We start from the raw sequence: 14,134 nt of genomic DNA, 5'->3' as shown, positions 1-14,134 counted from the left end.
CTTTCTCATGCAATGTTCTCATTTTGTGCCTTTTCTCCAGTTCTTCTATTTCCTTGCAACGGTCTTCATACCACTTTTCCTTGGTCGCCCAACATGCTTTTCTTATCTGCCTTTCTGTTTCATCGTATTCTTCTTTATTGTTCTTATTCTGTCTTCTTTTCCACATCATATCTAGTATTCCATCAGTCATCCACTCTTGATGTTTCCTCCTCTCCTTCTTCGGGACCGTCTCAGTTTCTGCCTATTTCATGCTCTGTTTAACCTTTCCCAATGCCTTTCTGTTGTTTCCTCCTCACTAAGATCTTGCACTGTCCCTTCCTGAAGTAAAGCTTCATACTTGATAGTAACCGCCACAGCATACTTCTTCATCACATCTTCCTCTCTCAGTCTGTCTAAGTTGGTTTGATCTTTCATGGGATTTCTTTTCAGGATTTTCAGCCTGATCTTCATCTTCATTACAAGCAGGTAGTGATTTGAATTGATGTCTGCACCTGGGTAAGTGAAGACGTTCTTGATGCTGTTCTTGTACCTTTCATTAATCATCAGGAAATCTACTTGATTTCTGTGAACATCTCCTGGACTCTTCCAGGTGGACAGTCTTCTTGAGTGTTGTTTGAAAAGTGTATTCAAGATGACCAAGTAGTTTTTCTCACAGAACTGTATCAGACGTTCACCTCTGCTCTTCCTAGTCCATAAACTCCCAACACATTTCCATGCCTCTCTCTGCCAATTTTTTCATTCAAATCACCCATGACAATCAAGATGTCTCCACTCTTCACATGCGACAATGCTTTTTGCACCTCCTCATAGAATACTTCCCCTTCTTCATCGCAGTGACCCTGCGTGGGCCCAAACAGTTGTAAACACACAATGTTCATTGGTTTCCTGTTAAATTTTGCCATAATCGCTCTCTCTCTGATATTGGCCGATATCCCTGCATGGTTCTTGCTACCTTCTTTGTCATCAATATTCCAACTCCATTCATATGTTCTCTACCACCTGAGAAGATCATCACCTGCATTCCTTTGTCTATTTTCCCAGATTCTATCCATGTAACTTCTGTCAATCCTAGAATGTCAATATTGAGTTTTAACATTTCTTTCATGCAGTTGTCTATTTTACCACTCTGGTCGAGTGTCCTCACATTACAATTTTCAAGAGTTCTTCTCTGGGTTTAAGAGTAGCATCATCAGATAGTAGCCTTTGTTCTGAATTTGGGCTGCCCTCGTCATTCACCTGGCTATTCCTACTTCCTAGCCAGTCCTCGTCTTCTCTGTTCTTATCTACAGTAGACATCTCCACAAGGGGCCTAGGTATTCATACATCGCTAATATTGTTTAAACTAGATTTCATGACTAACTATACACGGTGAGTACCCTGATTCTTCCAAGGTGACTTAAGCATCATGACTCTGCCACAGATGTGTCACACATTTTGCTGTTGTGCCTTCTGAGCCATTGACTCTGAGTAGTGAGTTCTTCTGTTTCAGATGCTCTAGGCTTCGTGTGCTTGAAAAAGGTAGTGCCCCTTGTACAGCATCTTGTGAAGTTGCTGTTCCCCCCTCACTTAGTCAAGCACGCCAACCGAGGCGAGGTCCCAGGGTGTGCCCGCTGCTATGCACTACTAGCTCCTTGGACGCATAAATAGGTGTTGCATAGCAGTCTTTGTCCACATCCAGGCTGTCATGGATGTGTGGCTGACAAGGGTACATACAAAAAGGGACTACTCCTCACATAATAAACGATTGATGGTATGGGTCTAACTTTAAGATTACAATCACTCTTCATGGATTCCCCCTTAAGAGGAAATTGGTTCCTTGTACTTATCCTATAAAATCCTTAGAAGTATTTTAAACACTTCCCCTTACACAGCCATTAATCATTACTTGTACTCCGCCTGAAAGGTAGAATTGAACCACTCTGTTGTTAGACAGCTGTAGGTTTGAAGCCTACATCCCAGACCACTGAGACTCATCCAGGCAGTAGTAAAATGTGAGAAGAGCCTTATATAAAACAGAGAAAGATGTAACACATTATATTCAGGGTAAGTAGGTTGTCAGTGTCAATCAACTAGTTCCCAATATTGTATTCAGATTTACACGATATCTATACATTGAGAACAGGTGCAAAATAAAATTACATGTCTTTCTTCAAAGCTTTATGTGATTGACTATGCAAATTAGTTTGCATATTATTAAATTTCTTGTGGCTTTCATTGATTGCTTTAGGATACAGCTGTTGAAGAGCCCAGCACCCTCCAGGATACAAAAATCCTCACTCAGACTGAAGTTCCTGGAATCTGCTGATAATTGGCATTTGACGTCAGGACAAAAATGATTGGATGATCCCATACATGCCAAACGTATTAAGTATCTCTCTCCACAGGTCTCTATGCATTCCTTTAACAAACACTTCCTTCCACAGTAATTGACATGAAATTGTTTCCTCAACAAAGTATTGTATCAATTCTATGTTTTTTTTATGGAAACCAGCCCTTCTTGCTGGATGAATGTTATTAAAGTTCCAGTCTGTTTTGGATGCTGGACTTGGACAACCTCTCAGCTGAATTTCTCAGCTATGTCACTCGTGCAGCTGTGAGCTGTAAGTGAGGTGACTGTCCACATTCCGCCAATGGGAGTTACAAGTGGTGGCCTCCATCTTTACTTTTGTTTTCCTCCTGGCAGTTGTTATGATCCTGTAGTTTTTTTTTTCTGGGAAGAATGTGGTGTGCCTTTAAGGCTGGAAAAAATAGCTGTATTGCTTTAAGGCAGCAAGCTCTAAAGACTGAGTCAAAGAATGCATTCTCGTTGTCTTGGATACAGCCGTTCGGAGACTGCGGTTCAAAGGGTGCATTTTCGTTGCCTTGGATACAGCCACTCGGACTGAGCATCGAGAAATACATTTGTTACAATTTAATTTTGAACTGGCTCATAGTGCAAACAGTCTGTTCTAACAGAGGACACAGACACGCAGCTGCGTGATAGCACCTGAAAGAAGAGTTCTCAGCCCATTTCAAATGAAGGAAGAGAATTTAGTCTGTTGACAGAGACAGAGTTGGAATCTGGGCTAATTAAAATAGGGCGTACAGATATAATCGCGTCCCCATTTTAAAGACATATATTCTGTCTTTGAATTTATACTTCCATTACAAGTTCCAAAGTCCACATTTATAACAGAAGCTATCTAAGTAAATTTGTCATGCTGAGAAGTGGAGTGGGCAGAGCGGGAAGAGAAGGGGAGGAGAGGGCAAAGCAAGGAGGAGAGAAGCAAGAATGGGAGAGAGAGCAAAGAGGAGCAAAGAGAGCTGCCATGGTGGGGGTAGAGAGGGGAAGAGGTGATGAGGTAGAAAAGGAGGTGGGTGAGAGGGGAGGAGGAGAGAAGGGGAGGAGAGACTGTAAAGTATGGGAGTAGGAATTGGAAAGGAAGCTAATGCAGGAGGAGTCAAACAGGAAGGGTGAAGGGGAGCGGGAGACAGGGTGAAGGGGAGAGCAGGAATTGGAGAAGGAAGGGTGAAGACTAAGAGGAGATGAGGGAGGCAGGAGGGAAGGGGTCGGGTGGAGCTGGAGCTGTGGAGAGAAGGGCAGAGAGAGAGGAAGGATTGGGGAAAAAGAGGGGAAGGGATGTGAGGAAAGTAACAAAGGTAAGGGAGGGAGATGAAGGTCAAGATTTGCCTAAGTGCAACGGGGATACCTGAAGGGATTTTTCTTTCAACGAATGGCAGGAAAGGGGTTTCAGGGAGTTATGTTGCTTTAGGCTGGGGAATTAGTTTGTGATTGGCCGTGAAGTGGGTTGGAGGCGGCCATCTTTTTGCAGGCTTCATTTAGCTTTGGCTAGCGGCAGGTGCGTTTCATCCCATTCTTTACAGAAACTTTCCTTCGATTCTTGAGGTAAGGAATCTTGCAGATTTATCTTTTTTAGTTTGATCTGTATTTATTTTTCGAAGGAAGAAAGAAAACCTTGAACAGCTGAGTCAAGGGTGGTGAGGTGATATATTCTTGGATGTCCCTGTCACATAACGTTATGCTCACAGCAATGATTGCAGAGGCAATGTCTTTGGAATACTGAAACCATGAATTGTTTCAATAACAGTTCTAAATTTATTCTTAATAATATTTTCTACTAGGTTAGTGGAGATATATTAAATGATAAAATGGAAAATAAGAGGCAAGGACTTGACCTTGCCCTCACCAATCTATCTGTCCCTTACAGTGTTGGTAGGAGTGACCACCACACTTGTGGAGATAAAGTCCCATTTTCACACTAAGGGTACACTCCATCGTGTTCTATGGCTTTATCACTGTGCTAAATTGGATAGATGCAGAACAGATCGAGCAGTTCAAAATTGGGCCATTAGCAGCAGCAGAATTGTATTCAACCACAATCTGTAACCTCATGGTCCAGCATATCCCCATTCTACCATTACTATCAAGCCTAGGGATCAACCTTAGTTCACTGAGAAGTGCAGGAGAACATGCCAGGAGCAGCGCCAGGCATAAGTCAAAATGAGGATTCAACCTGGTGAAGCTACAACACAGGACTACATGCAGAAGAAGCATGCAATGGACTGAGCAAAATGATCCCACAACCAATGGATGAGATCAAAGCTCTACAGTCCTGCCACATCCAGTCATGAATAGTGCTGGACAATTAAACAACTAACAGGACAAAGAGGCTCCACAAACATCCCCATCCTCAAAGATGGCGGAGGCCAGTACGTCAGACAAGGCTGAAACATTTACAACCAGCCAGAAGTGCCCTGTGGATGATCCATCTCGGCCTCCTCCAAAAGTCGCCAGCATCACAGATTCTAGTTCCGAAGAAGGGTCACTGACCCGAAACGTTAACTCTGCTTCTCTTTCCACAGATGCTGCCAGACCTGCTGAGTGAATCCAGCATTTCTTGTTTTTGTTTCACAGATTCTAGTCTTCAGCCAATTCAATTCACTTCATGTGATATCAAGAAATGGCTGAAGACAGTGGATACAGAAAAGGCTATGGGCCCTGACAACATCCCAGCTGTGTTACTGAAGACTTGTGCTCCAGAACTAACTGGGTCCCTAGCCAAGCTGATCCAGTGCAGCTACAACACTGGCAACTACTCAACAATGTGTAAAATTGCCCAAGTATGTCCTGTCCACAAAAAGGAGGACAAATCCAACCCAGCCAATTACTGCCCCATCAGTCTATTCTCAATCATCAGCAGCAAAGTGATGGAACATGTCATTGACAGTGCTATCAAGTAGTACTTGCTCAGCAATAACCTGCTGACCGATGCTCAGTTTGGATTCTGCCAGGGCCACTCGGACCTCAGTACAGCCTTGGTCCAAACAAGGACAAAAGAGCTGAACTCCAGAGGTGAGGTGAGAGTGATTGCCCTTGACATCAAGCCAGCATTTGACCGAATGTGGATTAATTTACCAGAAGGGTTTCAGGGATTGGAGATTTTAGTTACAAGGTTAGGTTGGAAAATTTGGGGTTGTTCTTACAGCTAAAGAGATTGAGGGGAGACTTGATAGAGGTGTACAAGATTATGTCAGACTTAGATAAGTTAGACAAGGAAAAACTGTTCCCATTGACTAATGATACAAGAACTGTTCAACTGGCAGATATCCATCCACCAGAATCAGGAAGCAGTCTCTGATCCACAACTGTTTTATTCTCAATCCACAGTTCAACACAAATACCAGTTTCCACTTTTCCCTTCGAAACTCTCACCCTATCCAGAAGTAACTCCCTGACTGGGGAAAAACCCAGCCCTTAAATACAAAATGCAAAGAGCATCACCTGCACTCTATTAACTCTGAAGTAATTCCTGGTTAATTAAGGGGACCAGCATCTTCAACATTGTCAAGGATGAGGGGACACAGATTAAAGATTTTGGGCCAGGGATGCAGGGGGAACATGAGGAAGAACCTTTTTACACAGCGTGTGGTAATGACCTGGAAATTGCTGCCCACAAGGGTGGTGGAAGTGGAGACAATCAATGACTTCAAAAGGAAATTGGATGGCCACTTGAAGGAGATAAACTTGTAGGGCTACAAGGATTGAGTGGGGGAGTAGGCCTGATTGGATAGCTCCATGGATAGGTGGCATGGACTCAATGGGCCGAATGGCCTCCTCCTATGCTGTAAATGACTCTATGACTTAAGGAGCCCAAGCAAAATTAAGTCAATGTGAATCAGGGAAAACTCTAGACAGGTTGGAGTCAAACCTAGCACAAAGGAAGATGGTTGTGTTTGTTTGAGGCCAAACATCTCAGCCCAGGACTTTACGGCAGGAGTTCCTCAAAGCAGTGTCATAGGCCCAAACATCATCAGCTGTTTCATCAATGGCCTTCCTCCAGTAGAAGTGGGATGTTCACTGATGATTGCACAGTGTTCATTACCATTCGTGACTTCTCAGATACTGAAGCAGTCGGTGACTGCATGCAGCAAGACCTCAACAACATTTAGGCTTGGGCTGATTAATGGCAAGTAACATTCACACCACACAAGTGCCAGCTAATAACCATCACCAACAAGAGAGAATCAAACCATCTCCCCTTGACGTTCAATGGCATTACCATCACTGAGCCCCCACTATCAACATCATGGGGGTTACCATTGACCAGAAACTTAACTGGACCAGCTATATAGATACTGTGGCTACAAGAGCAAGTCAAGGGCTGGGAATTCTGTGGCGAGTAACTCACCTCCTGACTCCCCAAAGCTTGCACCATCTACAAGGCGTCAGTCAGGCAGGTGATGTATACTCTCCGTTGTCTGGATGGGTGCAGCTCCAACTACACTGAAGAAGCTCAGCACCATCCAGGACAAAACAGCCGGCTTGATTGACACCCCATCCACCACCTTAAACATTCACTCCCTCCATAACCAGCGACACACAGTGGCAGCAGTGTGTACCATCTAACAAGATGCACTGCAGCAACTCACTATGCCTCCCATGACAGCACCTTCCAAACCTGGAACCTATACCACCTAGAAGATCAAGCGCAGCAAATGCATGGGAACACCATCACCTGCAAGTTTCCCTCCAAGCCACACACCATCCTGACTTGGAACTATATCACCGTTCCTTCACTATTGCTGGGTCGAAATCCTGGATCTCCCTTCCTAACACCCCAGATAGACTGCAGCAGTTCAAGAAGGCAGCTCACCACCACCTTCTCAAGAGCAATTAGGGATGGGCAATAAATGCTGACCTATCCCAGGAACAGATTTTTAAAAAACCTGTAGTTTTACAACAACCTGCATTTAAATAGCGCCTTTAATGTGGTAAAATGTCCTAAGACACTTTGCAGGAGTGTTATCAATCAAAATATGACACCGAAGCACATAAGAGATTGGGGCAGATGACCAAAAACTTGGACAATGAGTAGGGTTTTAAGGAACATCATAAAGAAGGAAAGAGATTTAGAGAGGGGAGCGGTTTCGGGAGGGAATTCCAGATCATCAAAAAAGTTTCATGAGATCTTTAATGCTCAACTGAGCAGGAACATTGGAACATAGGAACAGGAAGAGGCCATCCAGCCCCTCGAGCGTTTTCCAACCTTCAAGAAGATTATGGTTGATCTGTGACCTAACTCCATTTACCTGTCTTTGCCCCATATCCCTTAATACATTTGGAAAACCAAAATCTATCAATGTCTGATTTAAAATTAACCATTGATCTGACATCAGTGCCATTCATGGGAGAGAGTTCCTTCATGTGTAGAAGTTCTTAATTTCATTTCTGAAATTTCTGGCTCCAATTTTTAGACTATGGCCCTAACCCTAGACTCCACAACCAGCAGAAATAGTTTCTCTCTATTGTTACGACTAGGTGAGGAAGAGGTCTCAGGCTCCCCTTTCACCCTTTTTCTGGTTTGACCGCAACAGGGTTTATCCTTTTTTAACACAGTGATTGAACTTACCACCTCAGTGAGCAGTTGCTCCTGTTCCTCTCATATAATTGCAAATGAACCAATCAGAGAGGTTTTCTTGAGTTTACACAAGAAAGATGTAAGTTTATTATCCTTAGCACTCGAAACTTGTTAAAATTACTAAAAAACGCTATGCATCCACGCTCACATTCACACAAGAGACACACACACACACACACACAAATAGATTACAGAGGGAAAACAGAGTTGGGTGATTGTAATAGAGGCTGAAATAAATGGAATTTAAAAATGGTTCAGCAGTCCCAGAGTCCTTAGTTGAAATTGTAGTCCTGAAGTCCTTGCTGGGCCACGTGCACGGTTTGGGCTTGCTTCTCAGGCTCTGGGAGGCAGAAGAGGGGTTTTTGACCCTTGTATCCTAGATGTTGGTTGTGGTGGTCTGTAGATTTGGCTTTACCAGCTGCAGCTGGGCCTTCTCTGGATCTGTACTGGAAAGAGGGAGAGAGCGAGAGAGTGCTGCTCCCTTGATGGCTTACAGTTACTGACCGCAGTCTGATTGACAAAGCTTAGCCCCTCCAAAGCTGCACAGCAGTCACATGACATTCCCAAAACCTCTTTGTTGGGTTAATGAGGCCCTTCTCGAACTTTCTTTGAGATTCAAGATGCCACATCTTAAGCTGTTCAGTCAGACTTGGAGGGGGTTGGCTATTTCAAAGTCAGTGAGTGTTGATGGCTATTGATCATCGTGTTCAGAAAGCCATCTCAGGTAATTTAATCAGAGAGAACCCCATTGTTCTGGCTAGGTTGCCTCAGTCATGTTGTCTCCAGTCTACTCTGTTGTTGTTTCATATGAAAATTGCCATGGCCATCTTGGCTGCCAGGTTACTCTTCTTAAAAGAAGTTATTTGTAAGAATTTCCAGTAAAAGTCTTAGGCAAAGTCCCAATCGATGAAATTAATATTTTCCATTTGGCATGTGGGGTTTTCATAACACTATCCACCCTCTCTATTCCCCTTAATATCTTGAAAACTTTGATCCAATCTTCTTAACCCCTTAACCTTCTGAATTCCAAACCCGAGTTTGTGTAATCTTTCCTCGTAATTTAATCCTTGGAGTTCAGGTATCATTCTGGTAAACATAGGAACATAGGAGCAGGAGTAGGCCATTCAGCCCATCAAGCCTGCTGCTCCATTCAATTAGATCGTGGTTGATCGTCTACCTCAACGCCACTTTCCAGCGCTATCCCCATATCCCTTGATGTCATCAGTATCTCGATATCTATCGACTTCTGTCTTGAACATGCTCAATGATTGAGCTTCCACAGCCCTCTGGGGTAGAGAATTCCAAAGATTCACCACCCTCTGAGTAAAGAAATTCCTCCTCGTCTCAGTCTTAAATGGCTTGCCCCTTATTCTGAGACTGTGTCTCCTGGTTCTAGACTCACCAGCCAGGGGAAACATCCTGCATCTACCCTGTCACACCCTGTAAGAATTTTGTACATTTCAATGAGATCACTTCTCATGCTGCACTCCCTCCAAGGCCAAGGAAGGAAGGGCAGGCCTTGGCTTTACATCTCATCCAGAAGACACCGCCTTCAATAACGCAGCACCTTCTCAGAACTGTACAATTGCTGAAGTGAGGTGACAGTGCCTCTCTATTAGAAACTGAGCCAAACTCACAACCAATCATGTACTTTTGAATTGTAATTACTGTTACTTTGAAGGAACACCCGGCAACCAATTTGCACACATGGTGGTCTAACAAACAGCAATAAGGCACACGACCAGTTAATCTGTTTTTGTTATTGTTGGTTGAGAGATAAATATTGGCCAAGACTCGCCTGAGAACTCCATACTCTTTTTCATCCTCTACATCCAGCTGCGAGGACAGTTGGTTAAATGTTTCATCTGAACAGCGGGACCTCTGACAATGCTGCACTCCTTCAGCACTCTTATTTAGCTATACTCTTTCACACGCACTTTCCTTTGTAGAGTTGCTGTGTTCAGAGACTCTCATCTCCTCTGGGCCTCAGTCTACTCTGATGAAGCCTGCTGAACTCCTAATGCTGTGATGGGGATAATTCATTACTGTTGTCTGTCTGTGCAACTCCCTGGTGAGCTCAGCTGCTGCTGGAATCTTGCCAAACACTCATTTTCAAGTGTCTCCGAAATTACCTACACAAATACTATGATTGTGTGTGTTCTGTATCTGCTCTCAGCTGTCCTGTCTTCATCAGAAGATGGAAAAACCTAGCTCAAACATTGAATAGAAGACAAGGATAGCCTAGCTTCTCAGGGGAGACATACTTTCTAGCTGCACCAGTCTCATCACTTTTAAAGAGACACTCCACTCATCATGGTCTCTTTTAAGCAGGCATTGTCCTCATCACAGACTCTTCAAAAAAGAGAGCACAGTGGAGAGAGTGTTTCTTTAAAAGAGACAATCTCCCCATCAGGATCAGGTAACCCATGACATGAGCAATGAGCCAAATAATTTCTCTGCATACAACTTTGGACCTCCGAGCATTGAATTGTCTATCATTCCTTGAATTGTGAGTGTGACTCATCAGGCTGCTGACGAATTGCATTGGTACAAATGCCCAGTCGGGTCTTGAAATACCACAAGAGGGCTTTTGAAACTGAGTGAATGCCTCATTTTTGAGAATTAGGTGAATCCATACAGCAGAATGATACAGGGGCTAAAGAGGTTAAATTATGAAGGACTCCTCCATGCTCCTTGACAGTGACTGCAGGCTTTCTGGCAGGCCTGCCCATGGAGCAAGCATTTATGTGTGTATAGCCATCAACCTTTTCCTGTAGGCTGCCCCATCAATATCCTCATCTGAGTCCTCTGCAAGCAGAACTCGTGTGCGACCTTGGCCTTCCACAAGCTGGCACCTGCCCTACCCTTTCCCCCAGCCCTGGCTGCAGGCCACTTGCATGCAGTGTCTCACCATGTGCAGATCCCATCTCTAAGCTACCCTTTAGCAGTGCCAGTAGCTGAGCTGGTGACTGCGAGTGATGGCGTTTCTTCTTCATTACGATCTTCCTGCTGTTCCATCGCTTGCTATTCCACCACTGCCTGGCCAGGGTCAGTTCTTGGGGATCTGAAAGAGGAAAGGCATAAGTGTAGGGGTGTGGTGAGGGGAGGGGGAATGCAGGAGGTACATGTGCAGCTTGCAAGTCAGAAGAGATTGTGGGATGAGGGGGAAATGGGATGTGAGAAGGAAGGTTATATATGAACAGACTTCAATGGTTTCAGCCCCCACCACTGACCATGGCCTCAGTCATGGCTGCTCTAATAATGGAGAGCATCGGCTCCTTCATGGGGATAAGGACCTGCCTTTGCCCCGTCAGTTAAGTGCCACCTTGCTCTGCAAAAGAGAGGGAGGTGCGTCAATGAATGTGGTGCAATGTGCTTGAGTGATGAGGCTGTAAGCTGTTAGTATGAGGCTTGCAGCAGTGCTTAATGTGTAAGTGTGCAGTCGAGTATATGAACGTCATGTATGAGTCATGACTGATAGAGCTTGTTGGTAGGTGAATGATGATGGGGTGGTGAATAAAGCAGTGCCTGAGGCCAGTGGTTCAGCTGTAAGGATACGGCATTTGAAGATGAATTCACTGACCGTGACCACACACGTGAGGTCATTGAACTTCTTGCGGCACTGCGTCCAGCTCCTCAGAGTTACACAGCTGGGATTGACTGCTATGCTATCTGCTCCCATTGCCTTCTCACAGTTTAGCTGGAGGGCTTCTTGGCCCCTTGTGATAGAGGAAAGCTCTCCTTCACTCCGCCACCTGCACCAAGACCTCGATTGATGCATCTGTGAAACCTGGAGCCCGCTCTCTGCCCTGTTACAGCACTCGTCACTCTTCTCCCTGCTCAGACTATCTTCCGCAGCCACTTTCAGCAACTGCTCCAGCCACAATGTGTCTCCCCTTTAAACAGTGCAGGCTGCCTTTAACTAATGCAGGCTATCGTTAAGTGGTGCTAGCCTCGCACAAACTTGGGCCCCCTGCTGAGGCCTGCAGTCACTCAAAAACACAAGTTAATCGTGATCTTCACACCAGTTTTCAGGGGCTATCCAATTTTGCCCCTGTGGATTTTAGTCAAATGTCTCCCTGCAGGGTAAACTGAGGAGCTGGATCTGCAAAGCTGAAGTGCAGCAGAGCCCGGATATTCTAATTACAGTGGCAAGCTAACTACACCCACATTCTGTTATAAATGGGGTCTTGGGAATTGATAAGCTGAAACATTGACACAAAAGTGTGACAAAGACAGGACAACAAGTAGTAAGGTTTTACAGATATGAAGTACATACAGGCATAAAAATGTAAATAAACCTAAGTGTTACATAAAACAGACATAATGTACAATTGCCAACACTGACAGAATTCAGCTTTCTTCCAAATTGGAAGTGCAGGGCAAAAACATGGTATGATTGTCCCTCTTTTACCCAGAGCTGGGGTGCATTATCCTGGAGTTTTTCTGCTTGTAGTTTTGGATGAGAGAGCCTTGGGTTCAGTGCATTCTGGGCTCTGAGTGAGAAGGCAAAGGGTTCAAACTCTACTCCAGCCAATCCTGGCAAGTGGAGACTGGAACATCGTCTCTATATAGGGTTGGCATCAATGGTGTACTGACATTCAGACAGAGTGGCCGCTAGCTCAGTGGTCATATTTCCACCTCGGAGTTGGATCTGGCCCGAATCGAGAACCAGCTCTGACTAATGGAGTAATGTCCTGAGACATGGCCTATGGAACCACCCTCACCCCATAAAGTGGAGGGGGATCTCTTCACACTCGAGTGTTGACCTAGAAGATAAATACCAGGAGGAAAGTAATGTTCAACCAGTAATGTTCCCTAATAAGTGGATCAATAAGTCTTGTGTGTGAAATGTAAGGACTTGCCCTGGGACAGAATAGGACTGCCAAATGGATTAGGAGTCATCATTGTAAAATACCTTGTTCTAACATCCATATGCTCAGCAATGCATTCCAAATGATGGAATTTCTGCAGCAGGATACGAAAGGAGCACTTTTGCATTTCGCAAAATAAATGAAAAGCTCATCAGCATGAGAGAAAGTCACCCAGTTACAGTGCACGGGTGGTAGATCAGAACAAATTGATGCCCGTTCAGTATAGCTTGCCCGTGCAGGGGATGTGTGATTTGTGCCCGTGTTCACAGGAGCTCACCCTTCTGTGCAAGGCAAGTAACACCGAGCATGGAGGAGGTGGGATTCGCAAGATCCCAGGGTCACTATCGATGAGCAAAGCTGTTTAACTATCCCAACTCATCGGGTCTTCAGTGCGACGTGTGGCACTCGCGCGCCTTCACTTGCCTGGCCAGGGAAAGCTGGTAAGTTGGCGCCACCGAGGTGGGGAAGTGGGGGGGGAAACCTCTGCATTTGTAGTGAAGTGGGGGAGGGGAGAGGAAGGGAGAAAACTCTGAACTTGTTATATAGTTGCTGGGGGGCAACGCTGCATTTGTAGAGTACTGGGAGGGGAGAGGAAAGGGTCAACTCTGTAGGGTCTTCACAGGGCTGGCAGCCCTTTAAAAATGGCACCAGCATCTGTGCAAAAAACAGTCGGCGCCGTTCACTGCGTCGCGGAGGCCACTCCTGTCACGTGCTTGGGGGAAGAGGCCGCCCTAGACATGATAACGAGCCGCCGGGTTCAAGATTGTGGCGGCGTGGCAGAGCACGGCCAGTGTATGTCAGCCGCCATTTTTTTTTTTACGCCTGCCGCCAGATTCAGCCCGCTATGTGAGGAACCATGTCTTACTGACAATTTCACACCGTGAGGTTACAGGAGGAGAAAGTGTTGAGGATGGGGCTTTCAGAGCATACGAGGAACAATAGAGGAAAGGTCTGAGGAGCTGTTCAACTGCTCATTCTCCAATTTCAGGCTTCCTTTAACCTTTAGAGCTTTTTGGACAGTGGTAACTAGGCAAAGACATTTTATCCCATTTCCTTGACTCAGGCATTACATGGGTGCTATTCAGCCTCCATTTTAAATGCCCCTCCCCATCCCGGCAAAGAAAGGGTCAATCAAGAGTCAAGTTCCTAAAAATCAGAATCCCACCTCCAATGCCCTGTGTTACGCAGCCAGCATCACACTGAATAGCAATTCAGTCCTTGGATGTAGTTCCCACTAAAAGCAGGTGGGGCCTACTTAAAGTTGAGGCCCCATGATGGAGCTGGTGTCACAATGTTCACTCAAGGAGTCAGTCGCATGCCGTCCAGCACTCAGCAACAGCA

General features: G+C 45.1%; 1 non-coding gene across 1 annotated transcript; it reads right to left on the bottom strand.

Annotated features, from left to right (window-relative positions):
• Nucleotides 1-1,893: 1,893 nt before the first annotated feature.
• trnastop-uca (transfer RNA opal suppressor (anticodon UCA)) lies at nucleotides 1,894-1,980 on the bottom strand. The gene has a single exon. It is a non-coding gene; the product is annotated as a tRNA-Sec (tRNA).
• Between the last annotated feature and the right edge of the window lie 12,154 nt (nucleotides 1,981-14,134).

Source organism: Heterodontus francisci, chromosome 41, assembly GCF_036365525.1.
Source record: "Heterodontus francisci isolate sHetFra1 chromosome 41, sHetFra1.hap1, whole genome shotgun sequence".
NCBI classification, from domain to species: Eukaryota; Metazoa; Chordata; class Chondrichthyes; order Heterodontiformes; family Heterodontidae; genus Heterodontus; species Heterodontus francisci.
The sequence above is the reverse complement of the archived record's forward strand: the minus strand, read 5'-3'. Positions and strand labels throughout refer to the sequence as shown.